Here is a 23,720-nt window from a genome sequence, read left to right on the forward strand (position 1 = left end):
GAATTCTCCACGTGGGTTCGCACTTGCTAATTAAAATTTATTTTAATTCAAAATTTTGTGTAATTTTTTGTGTCTTGGTGGCAAACTTGTTCGAGACAAAACTTGAAGTAGCTCAAGCATTCTAAAAATCCAAAGAAAAATTACTGCCCTAGAATTAGTCACTACTAATTTAGAGATTACCTTGTTGACATAAGCATGAACTAACATTCCCGTAAGATTGATAAATACAAACAGGGGCGGCGATTCGGGGGGGGGGAAGTTGCCCCCAACTTTTTTGAAGTGACCCCGTAATGTATACGGTTTCATTTGGAAATGAAAAGTTTTTGTATGTATTACTGGTTCATAGAAAAAATGGTGTTATATAATATTTGTCGTTGCGTGAGTTCGAATTGGTTATTTGTCTTCCCGTTGAGTTACGAAAGCGACACAAATTGCGTTTTAATTGCAATTAAAAGCAATTAATATTGCAATTGCGTATTTCTTTAAATGTCGTAGGATACAGGTATGCCTGTAGTATTTACTGTCTTTCATTATCTATTAATCTTACCAATAATAATAAGAAGAATATACATTTAATGGCATGTGTGGAATTAAAGATACAAGTTGTTCATTAATCCCCAGTTTCAATATGACTTCTACAAAACAAGCCTCATTATTCATTACTATGATTGCTGTTATCCCTTCTATTTATTTGTTTTGCAAATTTGTTATTAAATAATCTCATCACACAATATTCTAGACAGAATTGTAAGATGTTCATGAGCAATCAATCAAATCTCTTCTTACACTTTCGTTATTTATGAGTATATACTTGCGCTGCTATTATCAATTTACTTAATAAAATATTAAATACGATATATGTTATTTAACTGAAAAAGATAGTATCCTATTAGTTATAGGGCCTACAACCTTTCGTCAAGCAATGTGTTAAAAACAACCAGGAAAACTAACACTGATATACAAATATTCAGATCATGCCTTGCCCCCCCCCACTTTTAACGTCCAATCGCCGCCACTGAATACAGAAAAGGGAATTTCCTAAAAATTGACATGGAAGATGATATATATAGGTTGTAGAGTATTTTACGATCTTAAAAGATTTACACTCAGGGAGGAGAGTTACTTAAAAAACGGTAGTATTAAGCATTTCGAATTTGATGTCTCCAACCATGCGATCACCAGTAATGCAGTTTCAGAAACATTGTATAAACCTATCTTACTTGTTTATATTAGAACAATACTCTGTTTCTAATTTTAAGGTTTATCTGTAGATAAACCTTAACCGAATAAACTAGATTAGATCTACAACTCTAGTCATATTTCTCGTGTTACCATATTCTCGTTGCAACGTTCATTTTTCTTTTTCTTTTTATTTTTTTAAATCTCTGACCACATGGTGTGTAACGCAAATACGTGGCGCGCCGAGCTGTTTATTTCTACGAGATAATCCTGTTTCCATGTTTTTCTTCCTTTATTATTTAGTCGTAATCCCCCGCTCTTCTTGTACATTTGTTTTCTTGTAATGAAATTTAACATCATATTAGTTTTCTTTTTAATTATTCTATGACTGTAAATCAATTTTGCAATTTATTAGAATTTCTACATTCACAATTACTGGATTTAACCATGCAAATTTCAGTTGAGGGGTGTATTCGTTGGAGTTAACTTATATCATTGCCGCCCAATTCCCCTAATTCTCTCTCTCTCTTTTTTTTAAGTTTAAAGTCCAACGATTTCGCGCCGAGGTTAAGAGAAACGGTGATGATGAGATGGATGATGATGGTAGAATGATGAAAATAGGAAAAAATAAAAGAGCCCAGAGAAAACCTCTCACACGGTTTTTCTGCAATACTTGGTGAGAGCTAGGATCACGGAGAGGGCCTCACATGCAAAAGATGAGCACTCTACCACTGGGCCATCGCACCTCTTTCCCTTAATTTAACCTCTCGTATATCTACAATTCTTGAACATACTTTTACCAATTCCCAGACGTCTAACTGAATGTATGTTCGCTACATTATGATTTTCACCTTCCATTTTTTTTTTTTTTTTAAGAATATTTCCTTGCGGGAACCACGTAAGTTCAGATTTTTGTAATTTCGTTCTCAATGTTTCTCATTGTAGTTAATCCTCAGAAAAAATTTACATCATAATTTGCACTTTGGCGGCCTCGTAGGCTCCTAATCATTTTTGTATTTTAAATGCACGGAATATCAAATTATGAACATAATTACTTCTATGCATTAATATTGTTAATATAAATTAGTTTTGGAGCACATTATATTATATTAGTGGCATACCCAAAGGGGTGCTGTGTTTGAACGCTCTCATTTATACATATAATATTATGAAAACATTTTTTGTTTTTTACAAAATTACCATAATAAATGAATCCAACAATCGCGCGCATGTCTTTGGTAAGAAAGGTTTATGTTCAAATTTCCTAAATCATTGAGAATATAATCAATACACATCATTATTAATAATAACAAATTTACAGTTTAATTCATCTCTTTGATAAATTACGTGTGGTAGTGATTTATTATTAGAAATATAATTAGATATAGAGATCTTCAATAACTCTGGTATCAATATGTTCATGATATTTATATATTAAATATCATATTTATGTGTTTCTATGAAGTATAAAGAAAGAATGTGTTTCACATATTCATGAATTACGCTTACATAAATTGCAATTAGTGCAAAATGTATGTCAAAAGTGCAACTTTTTTGGAGAGTGAAAATTAAAATATGGAAGAAAAATTAAACTTACTACCGATGTGATTTTGTTTCTCTGAACTTTTGTGTGGCAGAACCTTAAGAACAAAATGTAATACAAATAGAAATATTATATAATGGCGATCCTCACGATAGCCTAAAGTGAAAATTATAGTCTTAATAAATTAGTACATAATTATTAGAGATGGGGCCAATTATTATAAGTTGATGGTAGGGAAAATAAAGAGAGGCATAATTTTACCAAATATGAAGACTATAGTATGAGTGATAGGCGAATGTGAGGGAAATGTAAATGACATTCACTCTTAAAACACAGAAGCAACCAGTATTTTGAAAAGGAGTTTAAAATCGTCCTCTATCCCAAATTGAATCTGAAGAGTATTAAGATTTAGATAGATAATTTCACTAAGTTCACTGTATACACCTCCTGTGAACATCGGTAGTTGGTTGTTTCAAATGACACTGGCGTGTAGGGTTCTTGTAGCCAATTACATCACCAAAAGTTGTGAAGTTAAGCGTTTCCGGTTCGATTGATAACTTGTTCTTAGATATACACACTGCGATGAAAACAGCCAATACTCATGCACTAAGTCCAAGAGCACAAATACTCAAGTTCTTGCGGACCAATGGAAGCTATATGAAGGTAAAGCCAAAGAATTTATGCTGGCTGACTCTTGAATGACTAATCTTGAGTTAGGTACAAAAACCGCGAATTGTTAAATTTGACTTTGACTTATAAGCATTTTAATATTCAATTTAGCCCGAAAAATCAGTATATAGACTTAGGTACATGTTTTAGGAATTGACGATAACTTCTAATATACTCATATTTCACAAACGAGACTTTGGTATTGGAATCTGTGCCCCAAATAACATGAAACTGCACTTACGTGAAAATAGCAAAATTTTCACATTGGCGGTTTTGGCATTGGACCGACTGTAAATAACGAGGGAACGCTTACTTGATTCCAACTGTCGATGACTTATGATTCATTTCTCTTAGGATAAATCATAGTTAGATAATGATGGGGATTACACAGCGATACATTTCGTTCGAAGAAGGAATCGTCGATCTTAATAATGCCTTACTCATGGATATAAGATGCAAAGAAAGCTTCAGATTTAATTGGAAAGACTGAGGCCGCGGTGGTTCAGTGGTAGAGCGTTCACTTCTGGTGCATGAGGTTCTTGGTTCGATCCCAGTTCGCGCCAAGTGAGATTTGTGCGTGGGTTTTCTCGGAGTTCTCGCGTTTCCTCCCACTTTATTAATTCACTATTTCATTCATTTCTCATCATCACCGTCTCCTTTAGCCTAGGCGGCATAACCGTGGGAAGTAAAACTTAAAAATTTCATTTCATTTCATTGAAAGGGGCGATTTGTTTTCATTCTCTTATTGAAAGTGCAGTTCAAACGAAAATATAAGATATAGATATTTTCTATATGTCATTCGCACAATCCTACACAGTACCTGTTGCTTTTAGTACAGATCAAGATGTGCTAAAGGTATTGCAATTAATTATACACCACACCTCAACCTTTGATGCTGTTTAGAAAATTTAGAAATATTTAGAAAAATAATTATTAGACCTATTCGTTATCTTACACATTATTGCATGCGCGACGTGTTTCTGTACAATTCTCACAGCCTCTTAAAAAATAAAATGAAAGTTTATTTTTGAAAGGAAGCTAATTATATATGAAATTTTGTCAAAATTTATGTGACACTCTGTATATAAAATAATAACGTTACATAAAAACCTCAAAAGATCATGCATAGAAAATACAATCATATGGAGACAAATATAAATACACTTCTGTAAAAATGTATATACAATATATATATATATATATATATATATATATATATATATATATATATATATATATTAAGTAAAGTAAATAAAACGAAAAAATGTTAATGAAACTTTAAAAATGTAAAACTAACTAACTAACTAACTAACTCTATGGCCTATGGAACCCGGAGGTTCAATGCCGCGTTCACAAAAGCTCTCCACTGACTTCTGTCCTTAGCTAACTGCTTCCAGTTTCAACTTTGTATTCCAATCTCTGCGAGATCCATCTTAATATTGTCCTCCCATCTGCGCCTAGGTCTTCCTAATGGTCATTTTCCGATTGGTCTTCCAGTCAAGACTTTGAGAGCGTTTCTACTTTCTTCCATTCTAGCTACATGACCCGCCCACCTAAGCCTCCTAGACTTGACGACCCTAACAATGTTGGGTAGACCATATAAATTATGTAGTTCCTCGTTATGAAGTTTTCGCCATTCCCCATTTCCGTTCCTCTTGGGTCCGAATATTCGTCTGAGCATCTTGCCCTCAAATACTTTCAGTTTATGTTCTTCCCTCAGAGTAAGTGACCATGTTTCGCAGCCATACAGAACAACAGGCATAATTATCGTTTTGTATATTTTAAGCTTCAAATTCCTCGACAGAATTCGCGACGACAAGAGATTTTGAACCGAATAGTAACACGAATTCCCTGCTTTTAGTCGACATTTAATTTCTTCGTGAATATGATTTTCCTCTGTTAATATTGATCCTAGATATTTGAAAGTATCCACTTTATCAAAAGTATTATTTAATATTTTAACGCATCCATAACTTGCCGTATCACGGTCCCGACGCACTTCCATGTATTTAGTTTTCTCTGCATTTACTTCTAAACCCATGTCCCTGCAAGCGTTTAATAAGATCTCTGCATTTCTTTCTATTGTTCTCCTATCATTCCCTATTAAATTTACATCATCAGCATATGCCATAACCTGGTGGATACCGTTCAACTCTAGGCCCTGGTTGCTATCTTTGATTTTCCGTATAGCGTATTCCAGAACAAAGTTAAATAATAATGGCGACAATGCATCTCTTTGTGTCAGGCCATTTTCGACGTGAAAGCTCGTGGAGAAAAATTTTCCTACCCGGACTTTACTTTGGGATTCATTTAAAAATATCTTAATTAATCTAATTAGCTTTCTCGGTATTCCAAGTTCTGTAAGAACGTTGTATAATGTTTCTCTCCTAACCGAGTCGTACGCTTTTCTAAAATCAATAAATAGTTTATGTACCGAGGTATTGTATTCCCACTTTTTTTCGAGTATTTGGCAAATGGTAAATATTTGGTCGATTGTTGATCGATTTCGTCTAAATCCGCACTGATAATATCCAATAATTTCATCTGCGTATGGGGTCAGTCTTGCTAACAGAATATTTGAAAGCATTTTGTAGGATGTTGACAGAAGAGAAATGCCTCGGTAATTATTACAGTCAGTTTTGTCGCCTTTCTTGTGAATTGGAACAATGATTGATTCTTTCCACTCTTGTGGCAATTCTTCCTTGTTCCAGATAAGGATAATGAGTTTGTGTATCTTGTTCCACAATTTCTCGCCTCCAGCTAAAATTAACTCAGCCGGAATTTCATCTCCACCCGGAGCTTTGTGTTTCTTTAATTTCTTTATAGCGGTTTCTACTTCTATTTGGTTGGGTTCTGGAATATACGGTTCTGCGGTGTATATCTCCTTTTCTCCACACACATTAGTTTTTGGCTGCGTGTTAAGGAAATTGTTAAAGAAATCTTTTCATCTATTTAAGATGCTATCCGTGTCAGTGAGAACTGTACCGTCAGATTTCTTTAATATATAAGCACGAGGTTGACAGACTTTCTTAAATTCGTTGATTCCCTTATACATGTCCCGGATGTTCTTATTTTTACTATTATCTTCAAGTTCGTTAATTTTAGCTTTCAGAAAATCGCGTTTCTTTGTTCTAAAAGTTTTGGAAGTTTCCCGCCTGATATCTGCGAAATTTTGTGTAGTTATTTCATTCGGATTTTGTAGCCAGCGTAATTTTGCCTGTTTTCTCTTCTCTGCTAGTTTTATGCATTCCTGGTCGAACCATGGTTTGTTCCTACGTATTTCCGCGTGTCCCAATTTTTCTTTTGCTGAAATTTTAATGCTATCTCTAATTTCAATCCAGGTATCCTCAACACTAGTGCACTCCGAATCTTCTAAAGCCGAGAATCTATTCGAAACTTCAATCTGGTATTTCTCTCTTACCTGGCTCTCTTCTAATTTCTTTAAATTGAATCTCTCCGTTTTCGGACAATGAATATTACCTTTATTCAACGATAACCTTTCTCGTATTATCGCTGCTACCAGGTAGTGGTCAGTGTCACAATCAGCCCCTCTAAACGACCGGACATCAATTATGCTAGATTGCCTTCTTCTATCTACTAAAACGTGATCAATTTGATTATGTGTTTTTCCGTCTGGTGATGTCCAAGTGTATTTATGAATGTCGCGATGTGGGAATTTTGTACTCTTCACGATTAGGTTTTTGGATGTTGCAAAGTTCACGATTCTAACACCGTTGTCATTACTTTCCTTATGCAGACTTTCGTTCCCTATAATCGGTTTGAAAATATCCTCTCGTCCTACCTTCGCATTGAAATCCCCTAATAGAATTTTCATATGGTATCAATATCCGTTCCACTTCTTCGTAAAAACTGTCTTTTATATCGTCATCCTTATCTTCAGTTGGGGCATGTACATTTAAAACAATAATATCACACCACCGTCCCTTAAGAGCAATGAAAGAAAGTCTATCAGTAACAAATTTAACCCGTTTAATTGCTGGTAATATACGTTTGTGAACAAAAAGCCCTGTTCCTAACTGGTGATTTTTATTTCCTTCCCCGTAAAAGAAGGTAAAATTTCCGAAATTCTCAGACCCATTTCCTTCCCACCTAACTTCCTGAACTCCTACTACGTCCATCCTGTTTTTCTCTAACTCAGTCGTTACGGATTTTAACGCGCCTGCCCTATAAAGACTCCTAATATTCCATGTTCCAAATCTCATGTCCATTTTCTTTTGCTGAGGTCGTGCCAAGTTATCAGTCCTTGTCCGAGGCTTTTGTGAAGGCTTTAAAAATGTAAAATTGGTTAAATATGAACCAGTCACTGGTTGTTGACAATATGAAATATTGGTAGGTAGTTGTAAGGTCTCTCTGATAAACTTTCGTAGTGAACTGACCGAAGTATAAGTCAGTATGTTGAATGATTATTCTTTTAAAGACGTGGAATGTGTTGGTAAGTACTGAGTGTAATAAAAAAAAAACGTTGCATTTTTCGTCACATTTCTAAATGATAATGCTGAGTTCGTAGAACTGTTGACGTCGTAGTATCGTTATCAATAAGACAGTAGACCTACAATAGAGATATCGATGCACTGGTGAAATGTGTTTTTAGAACAGTTTGTTGCGGCTGTGAAAGCAATGTTTGTTGTTTGTTGTTTGTAGTTTGTGTCGTCAATAACCACAATGGAAGTCCAGGTCTCGAGTTGAGGTCGGCTTCACATGAATATTCTGCGAAATGTTAATCAAACAATGCACTTAAGAAATTGTTATATACCGAAATGTCACTGTACCGGATATTGAACGCATTTTAGTTTCGTTTTCAGATTCTCACGAAAGTGGTCGTTGTACCAGGTAAAAAGTTCGAACCAATGAGTTGTCCGATACAGGGTTGATCTGGTGGTGTATAGTTCGTCATAGTATGTAGTGAGATTTGGTGAGAAGACGACAGAAACAACTAGGTATGTCTCTTAAATTTACTGTTATAAACTTACTCATATATATTCATTAAAGTGTCATATCCAAGACAGCATTTGCGTGAAGGTATTTAGTATCTAATAAGAAATATAAAATACAGGAATTGCTCATACCTTATTTTTCGTTTAAGGGTTAATTAGTGATATTTTATTCGGAAGTTCGAAGACTAGAGGCCATATCTCATCCTGGGTTGTAGCATTGCCGTCCAATTCTAACTATTGATTGATTGATTGCATTATTGAAATTTAATGAATATTTTCAACAGGGCAGTCAAGAGGTGAAACATATTGATTAAACCCAGATTAAACCTACTATTTGGAATATTATCAGATACTAATGTATTCTATTTAAGAATGGAACCCGGAAACCTTTCCAAGAAAATAGACGTTTTGCATAGCAACGAAAGCGCTATGATATAAATTGGTAAGGTAAAATAAGATGTACTTTCTTAAATCTAATATTACACACAAAATTCTCAAATATACTATATGTGTGTTTTTTATCACACAAGTCTCATATACTATAGAAATCAACTTGATGATTCACATTGAAAATCCTCTTTACATAAAAATTACTTTTTCATTTTAAAATTTATTTTTGATTTCGAATTACTTCAATGTAAATGCAGTTAATTAGGTCAATGTTATTTGTTATATAACAAGTAGTGTAACAGATAACGTCTTTTTACCGTATGGTAAAAAAAAGTAATTTAAACGGTAATCCGTTATTTCATTTACATAGATAACTTAAACTATTTAATGTATTGGTGTTTAAATTTAACCCTTCAATGCGGCGTCTACAAGAAGTCTCGAAGATACTACAATGTACGCTCCTACAGTGTAGAGCTCTTGATACTGGTACAACCATTGTGATAGGGCAGATGTCTTCTAAAAGCAATTACATGGACATTTCTGAATAGGGGAAACACAATTCAAATCACAAACTAACAATAATAATGTCCCTGCATCATTTTTCTTTCCTATCTTTTACAAACTTGTGTAGGAAAGAATGTCATTGTATAATGGTATTGTTCAAATACAATATTTTTACTTGTATGTGTCAATCGTGATTAAAGAAGTGGAAAACAGGAGATATATTTTAAATCAATCTACTGTAAGTACGCGATGATAGAAATTATGGAGTATTAGAGAAGAGGATTTTCTTTTCTTGATTGAATGGATTTTAAGGATTCCGTTAGGCATTGGTATTACATCAAAAGGGTCTTACGGTTCTAAGTTGGTCTGATAACTTGGGTTTGAATCAGGGTAATGCACCTCCATATCGATTAAATTAGGGGTCGTTTGTAACTAAAGCACATTCTTTACTCACTCGGCCAAGACTAGGAGCATTACGATTGAAGACGGGGTAATGAAAGATAGAAGAAGACAGCACTTCACGATTAACATCACGAGCTCACTAAACACCATGGATATGTCTCTGAGTTTTCAGCATTGTCATGTTTATAATACTTATTAGGAGCAAACTATCTCTCCCTCAAATTTTACAATTTTCCTTTAAATCAACTTCACACAGACTCGAAAAAAATAAAACAATGTATATAAGGCCAGCAACGCTTCTCTCCTAATACGGGCTTGCTAACTTCTTTTTAACTGAGCATATAAACTTACCTCAGGAACTGACGTCATTATTACAAGATAGTTTTATACAAGCATATTGTCAGCAAACTTAGTTTACACAATGTACATATTAACGACATTCAAAGGTGCAGGTAGGATTTTGTATTACGATGTGTTCCCACATTGAATTTATCGAAACTTTCTAGAAACTTCAGATATGGATTTTAGGTACTTCACCCTATGTTGTATCATTGATTGATTGTCTACGCTTATCAGCTTTTCAAATATGTTTTCTCAGTTTCAATATTCCACATTTTCACCCCAAAAAAAGCGACACTCAGGTTAACAACATGATTCAAATTCAAGCGTTTCTGGACCTAAGTATTTTGTTTTTCATAATTAACGTACGGCGAAAATTAAATAAGTATAAGTAAATAAATTAAAATACAGCTATATTTTTTATAAAGCTTCTATTTAAAACTCCTTTAAAGAGCTCCATTATCCAGTAGCTTTATACGAAAATGTATTTTAATGATTCAACGTACTTCGTTCATAGTATTGTAGAATTTTAATACGTATCCTCATAACTATGCTATCTAATTTAGTAAGTATATATACTTGTATATCTTAATCTATGCAGTACATTTATTTCATTTTCAAGTATATATTCTTTCTGTTATATATATATATATATCACTATCAAAAGAAAACACACTGCGAATCACATGCTGAGTGACAAACAAGGACCATTATATCGTCTCCGTGGATTGCTGCTCGCGTTTGCGTGTTACTTGCCACTATTGGAATTTCGTGTTACTTGCCACGGTTACCTTATCGCATATTTATCTGTCTATGACAGCATGTCCGTTGCCACGCACCTGCATCTAGATTTGATCTTGAGGGGGTGGGAGTAATTTCCCAAGCAATTTTCAAAGCAAGGCAATCACCTGAAACGCAAGAAACAAAGCAAAATTCTGATTTAAGAAATAGGAACCTTGTTACAGAAGCGTGATTTCAAATTTTGCTTGGGGGGTAAGATCCCTTGAAATAAGTAAAATTTCGCGTTTTTCACTGATTTGCTACTATTTTGTTGATAAAATCTATATAAATCTCAAACTCAGGGGGGGGGGCAAATGCCCCTCCCTGTCCTCCCTATATGACGCCCCTGCCTTGTTACATTTATGCGTGTCACAAAACTCACAAAACTCGCACGAAATACAAGAAACAAAACAAGATTCTGATGAAAGGAGTATTCTTGCAAATCTACACAAACAATTGAAGTTCTTCAGTAATTCGAGCGCTCATTTTGCCTCCTGAAAGCATGGAAGAAACGCAATGATTTATATATTACATTACATTCAATCCATACTCCTAGGTGGTTCCAATACGAACCTTGTCACTTGCATGTCGCACGTCATAATGATTATAAGTGGGGTTTGTGGTGGACAAACACCATGTAGATGGATTTTCCCATTTCCTCCCACTTTCTTCATCTTGCCATTTCATTCATTCTCATCATCGCCGTTTCCTTTAGCCTACCCGGCATAACCGTGAAACAAAACTCCAAGTTTTCATTTAATTTTCATTGCAAAATGTAATAGACTCCTGTGTAAATACCTATGTTATTTTTTTCTTGGCTGGGAAGCTCATTCCAGTTTCTTACAATAGCGAAACACACTTTCTCCCACAATTTCTTCTCTCAATTTATATCTGAATATTCTTGCAAACTTTTCTTTTTATATAACGCTGGGTGTTTCTCTATTTCCTCAATTTTTCATTGTCTTTACCACTAATTAAAGACATACATGTATTAGCTTCCATTGCGAACACTTCTTTTCATACTCTACACACGGAGCGAACTGTTATGTGAAAAAACTTGTAGAAAACATCTATTTTTTTTATCTCTCTGCTTGGATGTACCTCGGCAACTTTTCTGTCGCCGTCGCCGCAGATGTTGCTCAACTGTTTCGTCGCCAAGCTGTTGCCTTAGGCCTACCGCTCACTGGCAACATTTTGTCGGGCAGCTATCTTGTTGCTCTGGCTAAATGCATTGAGTCTTATGGGAGTCCGCTCACTGAGACGACGGTGACAGAAAAGTTGCCGAGGTGTTGCTAAGCAGGGTGACAGCAGGGCAACAGCTCGGCGACGGAACAGTTGCGCAACATGTAAAAATGCATTGAATCTTATGGGAGTCCGCTCACTGAGGCGACGGCAACAGAAAAGTTGCCGAGATATCTCCAAGTAGAAAGGTAAAAAATAAATGTTTTCTACAATTTTTTTCACGTAACAGTTCGTTCCGTGTGTAGCGCGTGAAAAGAAGTGTTCGCAATGGAAACTAATACGTTCTTTGATTAGTGACTAGCATGTCTTTAATTAGTGATAAAGACTATGAAAAATTACTTGAGGAAATAGAGAAACGCTCAGCATTAAAGAAGAAATATATATAAAGAAGAAATTGTTGAAGGAAGTGTGTTTCGCTGTTATAAGAAACTAGATTAAGCTTTCCAGCCAAGATAAAACAACACAGTTAAATTAATCCCACCCCCTTAAGGTCAAATCTAGATGTAGATGCGTGGCAACGGACACGTTGTCATAGATAGATAAATATGCGATAAGGTAACCGTGGCATGTAACACGAAATTCCAATAGTGGCAAGTAACACCGTGGCAAGTAACACGCAACGGCTGCTCGCATGTTTCTTTTAGTGTTTACAGTAGCCGTCAATATAATCTTTAAGACAATGGATTTCAGTACACTACCCCAAAATTATACGGACATTTTCACATTGTGTTGGAGGATACGAGATGGGATTTGAAATTTTGGTATTGATTTACGTGCATGAAACCACCTAAGAAACGCAATGCAGTAATAAGGTAACTGCCATCTCAATGTTTTAATTGTTTGTTATTTTTTGATAGTGACAAATGAGAAATATTTATTTTATTTTGTTTCTATCAAACTAAAAATTCTAACTAAACTAAAAAAATCAAACTAAAATGATTATTTGTGTGGGTGCTGGAGCCTCGGAGCACCCACGTAGTCAGCGCACATGAAAGGGAGGGTGAAACAATGTGTTTAATAAACCTCGTAGAGTCTGTTCCTAAAAGTGTAATACGATACATAAAACATTCAGTCACAAAGGTATCCAATTGATGTAGCCATGAAACCTTCAAAGTTATCATGTAAACAACAGTGCGAAGTTTTTGGTAGATTGTTAATTGATGTGAAACACAGAATTAGACTTAGACTTGGATGGTAAGTGAACTGAAACGTAGCAGAACTGGTTTAAAATTAGAATGATCAAACAATTCGTGATTGTTTAATCACTTTTGTAAGATAACTTCTTATGATACATACACACAGCAAAAACATTGCCATAGAGAAAGAAAAATTCAGATGTTGATTTTATAAATTAATACAATTATACGTATTATACTCCAATTAAGTGTGATATAACAACTGTGAACAAATTTTCAGGGGTTTCGAAAGTTTCTTTAATGGAAATTCGAATATCTGTTTAAAGTTAGACCAACCTACTTAGTTTCAATAAAAACTGAAAATAATTTTAAAAAATAATATATAATAGCATATATTGTTATTAAAAGGTAAGTAATTGTTAATTGAGCAAATAAGAAAATAGTTATTGTAGTATATTTATTATGGCAAAGTCTAAATTTACTTCATTATACACATTTTTATTGATAATTTAGTTTCAGCTAATAATAATTTATTTGGTCTTCGTCAAATGTCAATTTATAACAAATATTTTATTATTTAGAGAATTGGAATTTCGTTCAAATGCACAAATGCAATGCGTTTTTGTAAATTGACCATTGAAGCAAATACGACAAAGCATGATCCAGCAAAGAAAATAAACTGAATTTATAAAGCCATTCAAAGAGGCGTATTGATAGTGAAATAGGACAGGATATCAGTTTGAAGTTGAAAAGAGAGAATTGAAGAAAAGCTTTTACGTCAGAAATGGTCAGGTGTTTAATTTTCTTATTGATATAATGAGGAACAAGTAAGTAAATTTTTCAGATTTCCATAATAACGAAGTGGAAAAGGCAATTTATCAAGCTTCCAGTGTAATGAATGGAAAAGGATAGGCCATTAGATTGTATAGGCATCTTAAACTCATTTATATGTCTAGAAGAGTGCCTTTAGATGTAGAATGTCATCTCGAATTTTGAGGAACTGAAATTATAAGCTATAATTATAGATTCTGCACTCTATTAAGGAGATATTTGGCAACGTAAAGAAACTTTAAAACTGTCCAGTAGAAGGTAGAAGCGGTAACTTCATAATTAGTAGAATAATTCAAGAAGAGACTCTGGGGGAGGACCATGTCGAGAAAGATAGTGAGGATTACCACAGAAACAGAAACGTTGTAACGATGCATACGTAACAAAGTAGATAAATAATGTTTGAAGTATGTCAAATGATTTAATTGCCATTTTTTTCTGGAAAAAATATTCCAACCCAAAGAAATAATATGAGTTTTCGGAAGACATTTAACGCTACATACAGTATAAGATGCAAAATGAGATCCCGTAGAGGATAGAAACTACAGATATGTCTAAATTGATAGTACTCGAGGAATTCAAAGCAAGAATTGTGGTACACAACATGAAAAAAAAAAGAGCTTTTTATTACTAATTTAAAATTTGCCTGAATATCATTTCACATATACACTGCAACTTTTCCAAAATAAAATATTAATTTTATATTCACGGTAAATCTGATGGAAAGAAGTAAAATTAACTTTTACTTTTTGTTATATTTACTCGATCAGCTTATAAATCATCAAAAGGAACTATTACATGGGACAGCCAAACTCAGGTGTATCGAGATGTGGTATTGTGGATCCATCGGTTTCACACCAGTAAGAGATGGAAAATGTGGGATTATATTGACACTCTTTTAGGCTCCCTTAAAAAGGTGCAGCATATTGTAAATAAAAGAGAACAAACAAATAAATAACATTTAACGCTTATAACAAAAAAAATGTGTGTATAATAAGAAATATATGTTTGCCCTTTATTTCGAGCAAATTGGTGTAGCGCATTATAGTGTTACTTTTGGTTTCATACGTCACTCCGAAATTCGAACCTACGATACCAAATACCATTGTCAGCGTCCGTGTTTCACCACTAAACGAAAAGAATGGAATGTAGTATTTCAGTTTTACGTCCCACGCCTATGTCGGCTAGGCTAAAGAAGACAGACGATGATGACGACAAATGAATTCAATGGTGGAATGAATAAAGTGGGAGGAAAAACACAGAACCCCCAGAAAACCCACGAACACGGTGTTTGTCCACCACAAAGCCCACTTGGTGCGAGTTAGGATCGAACCAGATCCCACGCACCAGAGGCGAACGCTGAGCCACTATGCCCCCTCAACCAAAAGAGATCTGACACAGATATTCATTACGTATTACGTGAACCGTTTATGGAACGCAAACGTACACAACGGGATGGAAAACACACGTTATTTACTATAACTTCTTTCTTCAATGTTGATGTCTAATGTTACCTCCTACAATGTGATGGTGTTGTTTTTCCATACACTCTACGTATGTGCAAAACGAAATAAATCAGTATTATTTATAGTTGATTGAAAGACATGAGTCACACATATGGCAAAAACATTGATTTAATTACTAGGAACTGGAAGAAACAGAATTAAAACAGAACAGATAAACCAGAAAGCACCGCTGTGTGGATACCGAGCTTTGCCGTGTAGATGGTGTTAGTGTAAAAGTAATCAAATCTACTAATTAATTTAAAAACTAACTCCATAACTTGTGGAAACAGTAGATTCAATGGTACATTCGTAAAAGTTCTATTATGTCCTTAGTCAACTACATTTATATCCAGTTTCTACTTTGTATTTCTATTTACGTAAGTGTATATCTTACTATTGTCCTCCCATCTGTATTTAAGTCTTCCCAATGGTATTTCTCCGATCGAGTTTTCAGTTAAAATTTTGAAAGTGTTCCTTCTTTTCTCCATTGTGACTACATAACGTGCCCACCTGACCCTCTTACACTTAAGTGATGTTAAGTCTAAAACTTAACATTAGTTGTCTAATGATCGTGCCTAACATCGTTAAGTCTTAGACATAACGATATTAGGCAAACGGTATAAATTAATTTCTCTGGATACAACGTTTTAAAAATGGCATAAGAAGTGAGATTAGAAATGTATACAAGCGTGAGCACTTTTATTACTGATATAAGTGGTACTTCTACAATTCCAATTTTGAGGTCTTTTTTTATTATTGTGACGCCATGAACAAACGAGTACATTTCTTTTTAAAAAAAATCAGAGTCCTCAAATTAGTATAGAAAGTGCAGTTAGAAGTGTATATACTATCCTCTTTACTATTACCATGGTCGGATTTTCATTGTGGTATAATGGTCATGGAGAATTTACATGTACTTAATTTTCTCCGCATTTACTTTGAAACATATGTCCTTGCAGATACTTTAAAAACTACCTGCATTTCTTTCAATTCTTCTTATATCATAATTGAATATCATAATCTAATATAATACAAATAAAATATAGTAAAGAGTTTGTTTGTCTGTGTGTGGCCTAGGGACCATACGAGTCTACCGAGAGTTACCAAATTTGGGTCATGTACAAGACGAAACGCTTTTTAAAAATTTCGAACCAGGAGGTCTCGGGGGGCGTTTACCGGGACATGTAAAAGTAGTAGAAAATGACCGATATTAGTGTCGAATTCATAGTTTTTAAGGTCGCTAAGATCAATGGTGAAACTCCGATCGCATTAACTTCCAAATTCACACTATTCGGTTGCGGACCGGAGATTCTGCGGAAGATACTGAGACATGTAAAATTAATCCAAAATGACCGATATTAGTATCAAATCCATAGTTTTCGCGGTCGTTGAGATCAATGGTGACACTTCCACTAGCGATGACTTTAAATTCAGCTACCATTGTATGCAGGCCGGGTTCACCTGCAGGCCAGGAGTTACCGAAACAGGTAAAAATAATCCAAAATGACCTATTTTAATGCCAAATCCATAGTTTTTGCTGTGGCTGAGATAAATGGTGATACTCCCACAAGGCGTTGACTTCCAAATATATCCCCCATGCGAAAAATGTGTGTTTCAGCTAATTGAATAATAATGGCTAGAACACATTTTATTTTCAGCCTTTCTGGATGTGAAAGTTCATAGACAAGTGTTTCTCTACACGATTTAACTTTCGTTCCATTTAAGCAAAGCTTTATTAATGGAACTAAAATTTTCGGTATGTCTAATTCGGTAAGAATGTTGTTCGATGTTTTCTTCCTAACCGAGTCGTAGGACTTACTAACTAAAATCAGTAAATAATTGATGTTACGGGGTGTTGTATTAATTATAAACTCCATATAGTTATTTAACCTTCGAAACTGAACTGTTTCTATATTTTTATAAGCATGTTTACAAAATCTAAACTATAAACAGATTTCCTCAGAATAATACCATTTGATTAGTATAGTTACCTTTATGCCAGTTTCATCTATATGGTAGTATTCTGAGATACTTCAAAAATCTGTTACCTAGGTTGTATGTTCTCAGAGAAGATTCACTGTGGCAATATTATCTGCCATGCACTCGCGTAGACTGACGACAAAGTAAAACTAGAAAATTGATTTCATTTTTTTTTTTTTTTTTTTTTTGCAAAAAGTTCGTGGAGAACGTCTGCAGGTCTATTTCGCATTAAGTTGGTTTTGAGTTTAACGTCCGTTCAGCAGTGAGGCTATATGAGACGTGGACCTACTGATTAACGTGGAACCCGAAATACATGAGCTTCCGTCGGGAATTGAACCCTGATCTTCCACACCAAAGGCGTGTACACTAACTGCTTAGCCACGAAAATCTCTATTTCACATTAAGTACCGTTGAGTAATTTTCTATTGATTAGACCTTAATTTTAAATAGATTAAATGCCAATTTATTAAAACTGCTACTTCATTATTATTATTATTATTATTATTATTATTATTATTATTATTAATAATAATAATAATAATAATAATAATAATAATATATCGAAAAAATCCATTTTCAGTGTCAAATAGGCCATATCTTGTTATTTTTGGAAGCTGAACTTATGTGTATGAAGATATGTTTGTTGTGTTAAAATTGTATTTTAAATATTTGGAAATTTCTTATATTTGGTGAACGTTTCTCATTATGGGAAATTACTTTAATATGTAATGTTTATATATTAAGTTACAGTAAATTACAGTACATCTTCTAACGTATTTTTAATCAATTTCGTGCCTTTTAAAAAGAGGGATATCCTGAACTGTATATTCGGGATTATCAAACAAAAAAAAAAAAAATAAATAAATAAATAAATAAATAAAAATAAGTAAATAAAAATTGAATAAGTTTTGCTGTTTATCAGTTTTAACTTTCTTCACCACACTTCATGATGACAAAATATCTCCAAGTTATCATCTCAAACATAAGAGTTATTTATATTGCAAGCTTAAGTGTTCGTGAATATCCTGGTTTCTACAAGAAGAACAGAAAATGTTGAGGTTCTTAACATTTCTACCACGCTTTATAGAAGACTAGGTGCATTGGGGGAAAAAAATCGTATCTGGCGTACGTAAAAACGTATGTTACATTTGTAAATCCTGTAGTTTTTGGACTTAATGTACAGCAAACGTAAAACTGAAAACGCATGTTTTATAATATTTCCGTATAAGTGTTCCATCTATTGGCGGTTAGGAACTCACATACAAATGGACGTATATAGCTGACAAATGTAATACGTACGTATATGTATATAATATACGGAAGACTGTTAGATGTCACACATCCTGCAGCAGCATGATGTAACATCTAAAGGCAGTGCGTATGTAGTATATAGATAATGTATGCTCAATACTCATTTCTGTAGTAAGCAAGAGAATTCCGTATATTTGTACAATATAACGCTGTCCGCATAACGGATTTTTCTCAGCGTGAAATAGTTGGAGACTAGGTATATGGGAAATATTTGAATTCCCTTCAACCTTAGGAAACGGATTTTAATGAAAATGTAATGATAGTCCATAAGATGTACTTTTGGCACAAATTTTGTAACATCCTTCACCCATGGATACAAACTTTAATTGAAGTGGTATTACAAAAACTCACTTTACGTAGATACTATCTTCCAAAAGTTATTTCAAACGGGTTAGTCGTTTTACCGTCCCCGAAAATTATGAATTCGACAATAATTTCGGTAATTTCGGATCCTTTATTTTTTTACCCTTTCCCACTTACAGTGCCGATGGGACCTGAACGTGGACTTAAATAGCCTCGGGAATGTCGATATGGATTTTTCCGATTCCGAGAGCTATGGATTTGACACTAATATGTGTCGCTGTCGATTATGTTTGCATGTCATCTCCTTCCGACCCTAGCTAGGGGTGTCTTACCTCTACTGGGGCTGAATTTAGACTTAACGGCGTCGTAGTGTTCATATTAGTGACCCCCCAAAACTATTTATTCGACATTAATATATATGTCGTTTTCAATTATTTTTTAGATCACTCTATCTACCCTCACTTCTAATACAGCAAGGAATTTCTTATCCTACAGCAGATTTTCTCACATTGCAAATCACGTGCGTACCAAGTTCGGTTGAAATTTCATGCATTTTACCGTTACTATCTGTCTGTCCATTTGTAAGCTCGTCTATCAACAGGTATCCAAGCAAAAATGGTAAGAGATATCTATTAGACGTTTTGCGGAATCGATTAAACGTCCAAAGAAATGGTTCCACTTCCTTCGTCAATTCTCTATTCATACTGGAAGTGGTAGAATTAACCGTTTCCGGTTTAAACGCTGATCGACATAGAACAAAAACAATAATAGACACTGAAAAGCAGTTTTCTGGAATCGTTTGATTCTTTGAAGGAAATATACCATCTCCACCTGTAACCCGTTACTGAAACCAAAAGTGGTAGATAGTTATTAGTACTTTCAGTTTGAATATTGATTTCCTTAGGACAAATATGTAACAGATATCGAGAAGCGGTTTTTTCCAATATATCTAGGGTCCCAACTTCACTGGTAAACCTCTACTCAAATCGAAAATTGTAGAAATCATTTATTTTCTGTTTAAACCTTTATAACTATAGAACAAAAGAGGAAATATATAGTAAGAAACCTTTCATTGCAATCAATCCTACATTTCATCATCTTCTATATTTTTCATTAAGACCAGAAATGATCGACATTTAAGAATATTCCCAGTTTAAATATTGATCTTTAGAAGGAAAAATACGGTAAGAAATATGAAGAAGCGGTCTTATAGAATTAACTAAGCTTCCCAAAGAAACTACTATTTCCACCTTTATCAATGTGTGTCAACCGAAAGTACAGCAAATCTACGATTTCCGGTTTCAACACTGATCATAATGCTGCAAAAGAATAATTAATAGAGAGAAGCAGTTGTCTAATATGGAGTTGGGAAGCGGATGATTAGGTTCAATCTTCGACTTTATTCCTCTACTGCAACTGGAATGTAGGCTTACTACTAATTTCGGTTCCAATATTGATTACTATAGAGGAAATTTAATGAGTAATGGCTTTCTGATGTGCATTAAGTTTTATATCCACCTTAATCCTGATATTATAACCAAAAGTGATGGAAATTAATTATTTTCGATTTGAATACTGATCAGCATAGGAAAAACAGTAATACCTAGTGAGAAGTAGGTTTCTGACATGGATTCAGTACCGTAAGAATAGTTTCCATCTCCGATTTCAGTTTTCTATTGCAACCAGAAATGTTAGAAATCTATTGCAAATTTCACTTTCATATCGTTTCCCATGGAGAGAAAATGATAACAGCAGGCGACAAACGATTTGTATTTGGACTTAAGTGTCCAAACAATAGAGTTCATTGAAATGTTATTCTTCTACTGAAACCGAAAGTAGCAAGAAATAGTAGAACTAGCGATTTCAGCATTGGTTTCTCTATAGTAATAATTGTAAGAGATGGCAAGAAACTGCATATGATATGGATTAAGAGTGAGATGAACAATTTCCATCTCTCACATTATGCCTCCTTGTAGCCTAAAATTATAGATCTCTTCAATAGTGTAATTGCATAGTTTGGAATTTTATCATAGTTTTGCAACTGTGAAAAGAAATTATCTTGCTTTACTATAATTTTCTAATTGTATTATTGCATATAACAAACAACCATATGAACATAACTTGCTACGGTTTCCCGAGTTTGTCTCAACAAGTCTGAACGAATTTGCCAACTACAGGGCTTGGTATACAATAATTTAGTTTACGAAGTTAAAACCTACCACATTAACGTCATCTATTAAAATAAGGTTGAAAATAATGGTTTAATTATTGTAAACTAGATGAAGTAGCAAATATACCGAGCACATAACATCCGATACTGAACGAAATCAGCTGTAAATTGATGTAGCGTATCATTCGACATTGAACTAGAATAAACAAGACTAAATGTCGAGTCCTACTAGACAAAGGACGGAAAGGATGCAATGGATAAAAATTCCGATTATTGTATATCTTGCTGAAATTTCTAATGTCTCTGAAGGATGCAAGAGAAAAATATATCACTTGCTCTATTTTAGCATTACTTACTAAAAAGGCCTACCGTGTAAAAAAAAAAAAAAAAAAAAAAAAAAAAAGTGGTAGAAAGCTGAGATATTGATAAAGACAAATAATTGCATACTATTATCCACATATTTTAATAAAAAATACGGATTTTTACAAATATTTTACAGTACGTTTACAGATATCTTGCCTTTCCCATCTGTGGACGCTCCTTCAGTTGCTGGAGTGCTTTGTTTACATTAGGATAACTCTTAAAGGTCAACATTATATAGTTCTCCGATCCAATAATATGAATTTTATAACATCTCAGTTCGATTTTACTTATATAAAGATTTATCGTAGTATATACTCATATATGATTGTTGTTCCTTACTACGATGATAATACATGGATTACAGACTAGTTTCGATCATTTAAAAACAGTATATTTCAAAATAGTTATTAATTGCTTCACAGCAATTCTCTACACTTCTATATTATATGGCGTCCTGTTGAATTATATATATTGACAATTACATACAAATAAATCTCTGGTAACGAGCACTGTTACCATAGCAACCAGATTACTGTCTAACGACCACTAAGACCAGTACGGTTCGTTACTAAGATTTGTTGTTTAAATGCCAGATTAATAAAAAAAAATAAAGTTTTGTATAATACTTCACATAGGAAAGAACAAACATTTGTATGAATATTATGTGCTTTGTTCTTGTAAGCAAACCGAAAACTTGTAGAAAGAAAAAATATTATTCAAAACAAAATCTGCTCTTATTTGTAAAATTCATTAAAGTACAGGTCTGCTGTCCCGTTTTTATTTTATTTATTTATTTATTTTTTTTGAATAAATGTGTCGTGAGTGTAAATTTTTGAAAATTGGGTCTTTCTTTGATGAATAATTTTTAAAAGAAGTAATCATGTTTACATATGTTCATAAGTACCTATAAATACATAAATAATACAACAAATTAAGACTTGCTCTTAGATAAAAGAAAATCCTATGCAAAGAATAACGTTTCTTCCTTCCCCTTTACATCTGTATCTAATTTTGTTTCTTTCTTTTGTAGAATATTGTACAAATATTATCTTGGGATGTAAGGCGTTAAGGATTATGGAATGGTGCTAAAAGAAGCTGCATCGAATAGAGATGAAATTACATTCATTTTGATTTTATCGAGCATATTCTCTCAAGTGCATGAATAGGCTTCTTTTATTCTCCCTTAACTTCTTCGCACTTCTCTTCTTTCAAGAAATCAATACGTTCTTCTGCACTCGATCTGAAGTCAAGGAAGCAAAACTATCTGCCTGGAAAATAAAATTCAATAAACGGAAAAGGGGGAAGTGGAAGAAATAAAAATGAGAGATGGTACGTTCAATTTGGGTGAAAAATGAAGACTTTTTGGAAGTTAGAATAGAAATGGAACTTCGGACTATCTTATTTAAAAAAAAAAGAAGAGTCACTGTATTCTCCCACCACACTGCCCTAATTTCCTCTTTTCTTTATAAACAACATAATAAATGATATGTGCATTGTGACAAATAAAATAAATCAACGGGAGAGGAAGTGACTTCATTTTTGTCTCATTGAATATATATATATTATTCCCGACTGTTCTCCATACATTAACCATTATTTGACGTTTATTGTATAATATGATAAATGTCTATGTTTACAAGTCTACAAAAGTTTTAGTGAAAAGTTTTATGAGTTCTTCAATATTTGGTTATAAGCTCATAAATTCAAAATCGATATATATATATATGTAAACTGAAATATCTATTGCAATTGTATATGTTCAAATCAAATGGAAGTTGATAAACAATGCTGAGATATTTATTTGAATAATTTGTCACGTTTTTCATAATTTTCGAAACATATAAACAGGAACAATATTTGTTAGGTTGTAACTGTAAATTCATAATGCCTAATGTAATGTAATTCATAATGCCATAATGTATTAATGTGTTATTCATAACACATCAATAAATAGAAGACAATGCTATTTTTGAAAGAAAGAGAAAATTTTATGAAATTATTCTATGAATAAGCGATTTGTACTTTATACAAGTACAGCAGTACAGTAATTCTGTTTGGTATGGTATACAAATAATGGGCTTTTACGAATGTTGGATGATCTAACACAAATTTATGTGTTGT

General features: G+C 33.6%; 1 long non-coding RNA gene across 3 annotated transcripts in view; it reads left to right on the forward strand.

The window, feature by feature from the left end:
• LOC145679794 (uncharacterized) overlaps positions 1–23,409 on the forward strand; it is a 46,413-nt gene extending 23,004 nt beyond the window's left edge. For 2 of the 3 annotated variants that reach the window (XR_014130543.1, XR_014130544.1), the window contains 3 exons: positions 8,215–8,349; positions 13,721–13,966; positions 22,630–23,409. This is a non-coding gene — a long non-coding RNA (uncharacterized LOC145679794). Of the gene's footprint in view, positions 1–8,202; positions 8,350–13,720; positions 13,967–22,629 lie in introns of all 3 variants that reach the window. The other variant, XR_014130545.1, reaches the window with a different exon arrangement.
• Positions 23,410–23,720: the final 311 nt, after the last annotated feature.

The sequence above is a fragment of the Thermobia domestica genome, chromosome 2 (assembly GCF_964235325.1).
Source record: "Thermobia domestica chromosome 2, izTheDome1.hap1.1, whole genome shotgun sequence".
NCBI classification, from domain to species: domain Eukaryota; kingdom Metazoa; phylum Arthropoda; class Insecta; order Zygentoma; family Lepismatidae; genus Thermobia; species Thermobia domestica.